A 9,401-nucleotide genomic window follows, 5' to 3' on the forward strand; every position below is an offset into this window, starting at 1 on the left:
AGCCGATGGAGTACGGCCATGTAATCTGTAGTCCAGCGCATGGAATGTGACCATCAGTTATATATAATAAATATCACAAACAGTTTTCTTTGACATAAAATTACCGCTGGATCTAGGTATCACTAGATCCACCTTATTCAGCCGAAGTATAGTCGTACTTCAATATCTAGCATTCCAAAGCATTTTATTCTATCAAAATATTATTTTACTGTTTGTATTATGCGTCCAAAGCTCTTTTTGAAATATATTTACATACAAAATCCCCTTTCAGTCGAATCTCTTAATCTAACTACGTGGAATATCGAGCCCTTTGACACCTTCAATGAAAATGGACTTTGTATTAATTAACTAATTGCAACTCTTTGAACCAAACTAAGCTCTCTTCTATTTTGCCGGCTAAAAATGTAAAAACTTTAAATTATTGCAATAGCTGTTTGGGCCCTAATTTGCACATACATAATAGTTGAAATTTTCATTCACACGCACCCAACATTGTACTACATATGTACTATATATATGTGCGTAGTTAAAATATCCCTGTAGGGAAAGCCAATCTGGTGTGGAAACATTGTATTTCAAGTACTGGTATTTAATGGAAGAAGTCACAAAGGGTCGCCATTGACTAGAAAAATATCAGTAGTAAAAATACCAATCTGTCTGCAAATTAGTTGTTTTTTTTTAGATAGAAAGTTGAAGGCTGGTCAATGGGCGCACCAATGCAGCGCGATGATTAGAGGATTATGTGTAGGTAGAATGAATGCATAAAGTTACTATATCCAAGTCTATAAAATAAAGGCAACAATTCATTAACATTTTCATAAGATTTATTCACTTTATATGTAGCCTCGTATCCCAAGTCAGAGGATTAGATGAACGGATTTGTAAGATCCAAAGAGGTAGTACGAAGCAAGTTGGTTGAAAACTATATACAAACTCATAAAGCTGCTATGTACTTGAATCCACCTACCCAGGAGCTCATAAAACAAGCAGGAGAGATTTACTCGTAATAAAGGAAGCAAAAATAGAAACCAATAAAGCTGGATGGATTTTCGCGGCTTGATAGAAAAACAAATTCTGAAGTCGGAGAGTTTTGCCGAATTGATGACGCAGTTCGTTGGTCGAGAATACGAAGAAAAGGATGGAGAGAACATGTTCATCAAAAATGGCCTTAGGCGGAAAAATAGGCAACCTCAGGCGCTAAGGACGACCACAAAAAAAGTGGAATGAGTGTTGAACCGCAGAGTCAGTTGAGAGCTAACCACGTTAATAATACAACAACATATGGCACACCACATTGTATTATATTTATAAAGGGTGATCAATTTAGAGTTATCCGATTTTCAATTGAAATATTAATATTTTTGAGTAGAACAATTCATGACATTTATTTTTTAAAGATGGCGGCCATCGTAACCGAATGGGGTCGCCCCTCGGCAGGCAGTGGCAAACCTCCGAGAGTATTTCTGCCATGAAAAAGCCCCTCATAAAAATATCTGCCGTTCGGAGTCGGCTTGAAACTGTAGACGCACGCCACAAATAGTAGGAGCTCGGCTTAACACCCAAAAAAGGGTGTACGTGCCAATTATATATACATATATATATCTATATATGTATATAATTCCTTACAAACGTTGGCAGCAGCTGCGCCGTAACCCGGTCATCCGTAAACGCCGATGTTGAATGACTCCTTGAAGAACTTCGGTCGGAATCTGGTGAATAACTTTAGTAATGTTGGCTTCTAATACCTCAATCGAAGCTGGTTTGTCCACGAAGCGTTTAGAATTTTTTCTTCTTCTTCTTAATTGGCGCGATAACCGCTTACGCGATTTTGGCCGAGTTTAACAAAGCGCGCCAGTCGTTAGAATTTTTTACTTACATGTAATAGTACGCGATCTTGGTGGACAATCTACTGGTCCGAGGCGAGAGATAAATTGCTCACCGATACGACGACGCAGTGAATTCATTAATTCACAGGCTGTATGGCAAGTAACGCTGTCTGGTTGGAATCAAATGTTGTGGAGATCACAGACTGCAATTTTCGGTATCAAAAAGACGTTTAACATGGCGCGATAGAGTTTATCATTCACTGCTACATTGGCGCCAGCCTTGTCTTTCAAAAAATATGGGCCAGCACATAGGCCGCTCCGAACAATTAGGTTCAGTGGATGTAATAGCTGTTATTGAAAGGCTTTGCGTTGCTCTTTAGCGCAAATGGGGCAATTTTGCTTATTGACGTAACGATCAAGCCCAAAGGGGGCTTCATCGTTGCACACTATAAGTTGGCCTGAGCGCGCGATGAACATTTTTCGCAGATCGTCGATCTTTCCATGATGAAATGTCAATGAATACTGAAAAATATTACTTATTTAGTTTGACCCTAGTCACGTGTAATGTGTCGAAAAACCCCTATTGGATAAAGTACCTCCAATCTGATCACCCTTTACATGCATAATATAGCTTATATAATTTGGTTATAAAACTAATTATGTGTTGGAAATTAGCAGGACGGATCAAATGTTTATCCTGAAAGAAATTTCATTTAATTTTAAGAAAAAACTAATTCTGTACACACTTTCAATATGAATTAGATTATTTTAACTCATAGGAATGTATTGGAATGAATGTTAGGGTTTTTTTTATTTTTTCTGGTCTAAAACTGGTGACTTCAGAAACACATTGGACTAGAATTTTTTAGGTTGGCAGGAATTGGTATTTGAACTGTGCAAGTTAACGCCACCCGTACCACACACTACTTAAAAAAATAAATAATTGGCGCGTACACTTCTGTTAGGTGTTTGGCCGAGCTCCTCCTCCTATTTGTGGTGTGCGTCTTGATGTTGTTCCACAAATGGAGGGACCTACAGTTTCAAGCCGACTCCGAACGGCACATATTTTTATGAGGAGCTTTTTCATGGCAGAAATACACTCGGAGGTTTGCCATTGCCTTACCCAGTATGTAAACAATTAACCATAAGTTAATACCACACACCAATTCCCAATAAATAAAGAATTAATAGAAGCACTTATGTACCATTAGCGAAAGTGTCAAATATGTCATTGACACTTTGCTAATAGAGGAAGCGGCCGTCACCTAACACTTATGGTCCGCTTTCCATAGAATTAAGATATACATAGAATCCTAAGCTTCACACATATTAAGAATTAAGCTAGGGTTATGAATGTAGTAGTAAGTAAATAAGTTATAAATAAGAAAAGATGAATAAAGAGAGGGAGATTTTTTATTGAAACACCAAGCAAGGTAGTTTAATTTTTAAAAACCTTCCGCGCTTCGTGCAAAAGTTAAGTTGCATTGCTGATTTTGTAACTGGCACTTCGTATGACATCGCCGTGTTAAAAATATCACTTTGCTAGCATTGGAAGACGATAGGACACGAACTGTTTGAGCTGAAAAGTGAACTCGTGGTATTCTATTCACAATCAGTACTTTTTCCTGCAGGGATGTAGAATGTGTTTATGTAAGTGTGTTAGGTATGTGCGAGTATGTAAGTAATTTAGTTCAGTCAATATTCCCAGAAGCGAGCCAACCTTTTAACAGAATTTAATTTTATCCAACTAATTTCTGCCTTTGCATATTCAGCAAATATTTAAATATTTATAAATTCCCGAAATTATTTTGTCAACGCGATTCACGTGACTCATGATGTGGATTTTTGCAATAGTGGCATTATTGAAAATCCATTAAATATTCTGAAATTATTTTGTCAATGAGCAAATATGCACGTAGTACATCAAGGTACGCCCTCACTCACACATACATACAGATATTTAAACAAAAATACATAGACGCGATAAATTCAATATAGTCTGTAATAAATTTATTTGTTTATATAGACATATATGCCGTTACATACATATACGAGAATATGCATATCCTTAAATGTTGGTGTATATGCAGAGGAATTTCTGTGTAAATGCGTGGGTGTTTACTTTCACATTCGAATACATTTCTGTTCAATCGCATAGGTGCACAACAATGTGACTATACACACATATGTACATACAGGCATAGGCATATATTTTTGTTATTAGGAACAAAATTTCGTGGCTTAGGTTAGAAAATCTATTCCAATATCGGTGACAATGTTTACATAGTGAAATTTGCAAAAAGAAAAAATTAATTATCTTCTCACTGAAAATAGAACTAAAAAAATATAGAAATTGGCAGTGCAGAGCAACTTATTAGGGATACTGTGCTCATGGTTTGACCATTGGATGAAGTTGTGTGAAAAAAAATTAACTGCATCGAAGCCACAAAATAGGTACAAAATAGTTTCAATTTCAATCAAAACTTGCAACTTTTTAATGTAGACTTTTAAAAATTGTTCATTGATGTTATTTAATAGCCCTTTGAATTTACATACTACAGCAAAAGGCAAGTTTGGAAGTGGGTGGTTCCATGTGTCGAAGTCCACGCAAGAGGGGTAAGTAACTGATCGCCATTCACTTGGGACTGACCAGGACGATTCCTCTGCATATGGTTCGAGTAACTCACAACTTCCGGGCTTCGCCCAAGTATCCTCTGGGTATGGCTAATGAAGGCTCTGCAATCATACCACCAAGCCCTCAACCCTTTCTAGGTATCTTGAGGTCTACCCATAGAAGAAGTTGGTCTGAACTAAAGAACTTTCTGCTAAAACTTAGTAGGAAGGGATTGAGAGTACTGGTGGATGTAACACATCGTCTGTGGCCAGCATATGGTTACCATGGGAATAATTGACAACCCAATATGCCTATCCAGCCGTGATAAGATACTGCAGAGGATTTTCTCTACAACTGTCCGGCGTTTTCCAGAATCAGGCTTAGACTGTAGGGGTACGATGTACTTGGTTTGGACAAAATTCATACTCTTCCTCTTCCGGACCTCTTAAGATTCGTTAATGAATCAAAAAGATTCGCAGAAGAGTGAACTCAAACCAACTTTTCAGTCTTACCAATTTTCCTGTCTCTCTATAACTTTCACTGTAGTCTATCCGGGTTTAGTACAATGGTCTTCCTGACTGATTTCCTGAACCTGCCCAACCCCCCACAAATTGAATCTGTTCTAATTCCTCTGGGCAGCTTTTGAACATCCGTTCGAGAGCGAGCTCAGGTGTGAAGGCAAAAAAACTCAGGATATCTGAGTTTGGGATCCCCCGCGTAAAAATGTGCCCTAATGAAAACGGAAACAAAACCGTCGATGAGTACAGCTACTCTGATGGCGTCCATTGCGAACGAACTAAGGATTATGATTTGATAGCATGCACTTGGAATGTCCGGTCCTTTAATGGGGAAGGTGCTCCTGCTCGGCTGGTTGATGTCTTCACAAAGGCTGACAGCACTGCCATAGATAATAGATAATGAAAGGAGAATCGATACACACCATCTCTTTATTGACTTTAAAGCTGCATTTGACAGCACTAAAAGGAGTTGCCTATATGCCGCCTTGTCTGAATTTGATGTCCACGCAAAACTAATACGGCTATGCAAAATGATACTGCACAATATCAGAAGCGCCATCAGAATTGAAAAGGATTCAAACACGGGGAAGGGGTCTAGTAGTGATAGAGGACAAAACGTCCTCCAACAAACAGTCGGCGCAATCGCGTATCGGCAACCACTTTACTCTTGACCGTTATGTTTCCGAGGTTGTAAAAGACTTAGTTTACTTAGGAACCAACATTAATACTGATGATAATGTCACCTTTGAAATCCAACGGAGAGTCTCTCTTGCCAACAAGTGCTAGTTTGGACTAAGTAGGCAATTGAGTAGTAAAGTCCTCTCTCGACAAACAAAACGCACACTTTATAAGTACCTCCTCATGCCTGTCCTTCTGTATGACGCATAAACGTGGGCGATGACAACATCCGATGAAACGTCGTTTGGAATATTTGAAAGAAAATTCTGTGGAAGATTTTTGGACCTTTGCACGTTGGTGCCGGCGAGTATCATAGGCGATCGAACAATGAACTGTGTGAGTGGCTTGGTTGGTTAGGCATTTTCGTCCAAATGTATGCAAATTCTCCGGCTCTGAAAGTATTCGATGCTGTACCAGCTGGAGGTAGCAGAGAAAGAGGGAGGCCTCCTCTGGATATACGAGATGTGTTAAAAAATAAGATGAATTTTAAAAATTCGCGGGCAACGTACATTCGACTTTCGCTTATTATTTTATGTTGGGCTTAACGCTTTTAAGCAAGTCTATATGACCCGTTGACATCATTCAATAATTTCTGAGCGATTTTCATGCGATTTCAGCAATTTTGGAACGAATTTCGCTGCCACACGCTTCGTGCACATAATTTCTGAAAATATTCTATAGCATGAGCCTATCGATATTCCGATATACCGACATCGTCAGCAACTTCTTTAATTGTGATTCGACGATTCTCCATTGCCGTTTTCTTCACTTTCTCAAAACTTTCATCGGTTGTTGATGTGTTGGGGCGTCCAGAGCGAGCGTCGTCATTCACATCTTCTCGACCTTCTGTGAAAGGCTTGTACCACTTGTAAACGTTTTTTTTTTACTCATGTTACTCTTACCGTATGCCACTGTCAACATTCTAGGCGTTTTTGAGCACTTATTTCCATTTTTTACACAAAATTTGATGCAACTTCTTTGACCCATTTTTTTCGATAGCAGAAAATCTCCGAACACGCAAAACACTTGTTTTATTTATACCTCTCACAAACAAACTGAACACACTATATTGATGAAACAGTGAGCATATCTTCGAAACGAGTGCACTAAACTAAAAAATAATAATAATGATCGAAAGTTGAATGTACGTAGCCCGCAAAATTAAAAAATGATCTTATTTTTGAACACACCTCGTATATGGATAATACGGATACTTGTAAAGAAATTAGCATAAGAGAAAATCTAAAGGTGTGCTTAGATTTTCGCCAATACTGTACGCTGTATTTGTATGTATTTTGTACAGAAATATGTAAGTGCAAATGAAGAGAATGAATGACGTTTATTGCGGAATTGGAAATTTCAAATCGCTCGTAGAATGCTGCATTGTTGCTAAATTCGTATTGCAATTAATTTAAAATTAAACCAGAACTTCACCTGAATACGAGCTAAACATGAACCATCGGCGGCAGGTTACATTATAATCGTTTAAGAGAGAGTGTATGTGTGTGTGAAATATGGGTAATATGCAATGAATTTGTTGTGATTTATAAACTCTAAAATATAGAATGTTTCGTAATTACGTGCAGCGAACAAAGGCGCTGGGCTCAACAACTGCCACAGCCTGGCGAAGAGCAGGACGTGAACTGTTGCGTAGCAAGAATATTATAATAACGAAATTGATATTTGCAAATTAACATGTGCTGGGTAATAATTAGTTATTCTGATTTAGTTGGAAGGTCCGGACATGAGTACATACATACATATAATACATCTGTAGATGTGTACATACACGGTAGGAAATTGCACTTGTTTGGAGATGGTTGCATAACTTGGGTTGTTGGAGTGGGATAAACAACTGGGAAATTGTATTTATATTCAATAATGCTATTGACTATAGTATGCACATCTCTTTGGTGTACATCCAAGCCGAGCGTCTCCACCCATTTTGTGGTGTGCGTCTAGAGGTTGCCTTACAAATGGTGAGACCTGGAGCCTGATACTCCTCTCTGAACCGCCAATGATCTGTCGAAGTTGCTAGTCAGTGGTAATCGCTCGTGGCTTGCCCATATATTCGTACTCTTGGGCCTGCGGACACTGGGGATTAAAAGAAACTTTCTCACACTTCTTCAGTTTGTCTCTTTGTCAAACATTTCACTCCTTTCTTTCACTTTTGTTTTAGCTTTGGCTGTGGCTCTTCTTCCTCTTCTTCTTATTGATTGGCGCGATAACCGCTTACGCGATTTTGGCCGAGTTCAACAAAGCGCGCCAGTGTTTCTTTCTCGTGCTAGCCGGCGCCAGTTGGATACACAAAGGGAAGCCAAGTCCTTCGCCACTTGACCTTTTCAACGCAGAGCAGGCCTTCCTTTTTTTCTGCTATCACAAATTGGTACCACATCGAATACTTTCAGAGCCGGAGCGTTTGTATCCATTCGGCCGGAATGACCCAGCTAACGAAGCCGCTGGATCTTCATTCGCTGCGCTATGTCTATGTCGTTGTAAGGCTCATACAGCTCATCATTCCATCGCTTGCGATATTCGTCGTTGCCAGCGTGCAAAGGTCCAAAAATCTTGCGCAGAATCTTTAACTCAAACACTCCAAACCACGCCTCATCGGTGTTAATGTTTACAAACTCGAAATCATAACTGTCAACACTGACGTGGGTGGAGATACACGAGTGCGCCGATTGTTTATTTCATGGTAGAAGGTACTTCGTTTGCGGCCTTACTCACTTCAAATGCACTAGTAGAGACAATTAAAAACCTTATCTAAGCCAAAGATTTATTTACCACGAACGAACCAAATTTTGGGATTTTGGCTTGAAATTCATCTCATGGTTTTAGACGAGGCGACTCATTTACATGCGCCTCTGCAAATGTGATTTTAGAAGGCGTGATTATTCGAACCATAACGGCTCTATATAAAATAAAAGTACGTATTCTACTGATATTAGCATCCCCGACTTTTCGATTTCGCAGCTTTACGAAGTAATCAACAGTGGTTAGTCTAGCCGTAATCGCAGGCTAAATGTTGTATCTTTTAGCAAAATACAAAGAGCCGTTGCATATTGTGAGGCACTTCAACGTTGGTAATTACAACTTTACTCTTAGGGATTTTGCTGCTAAGACTCTTGGAACCGCGTAAGTACCGTCAACGATTTCCGCCCACGATCAAGTGAAGATTAACTTTTGCCAGTAAGAATATTTTGGATTCACAAGCAGTTGAAAAGCAAGGAACTCTCTAAATGCGCAAAAGCCATTAACCGTGTCTTATATTTTATATCATTTTATACAGCTCAAAACTGTGGGCGTCGACGAGCAAAGATGAGAAGGCGTATTTGGAGTAGAAAACTATTCTGCAAAGTATTTATGTGCTTGTCCAAGACGGCGAATGTTTGAAAGTTTTGTATGGAAATTCTAAATGCCATAGAATACCACGATTGCGTTGGTTTAGTGATGACATATGAATGGATGATAAAGGTCTGGTGAGAAGGGTATTCAAGTCCGCACCGGTGCACAATGGTCTGAAATTCAAATATTTTGGCATAAATCCGAATTTTTTTTTTTCTTATTTCAAAAAAATAGGTACGTAGTATTAATTGAGACATTTTAGTGGTCTAAAATATACAAAAAATTATTTGGATATGGCAACTCTGTTCTAAATATGAGCTGTAAAACATGATGCTTCTGAAGCAACAACAAAGTTGTAAACAGTTCAGTAAAATATTGTAAGAAAACAGCTGTTCGATAATAGTTAAAAAGGAAAAA

The sequence above is a fragment of the Anastrepha obliqua genome, chromosome 1 (genome assembly GCF_027943255.1).
Source record: "Anastrepha obliqua isolate idAnaObli1 chromosome 1, idAnaObli1_1.0, whole genome shotgun sequence".
In the NCBI taxonomy this organism is placed as follows: Eukaryota; Metazoa; Arthropoda; class Insecta; order Diptera; family Tephritidae; genus Anastrepha; species Anastrepha obliqua.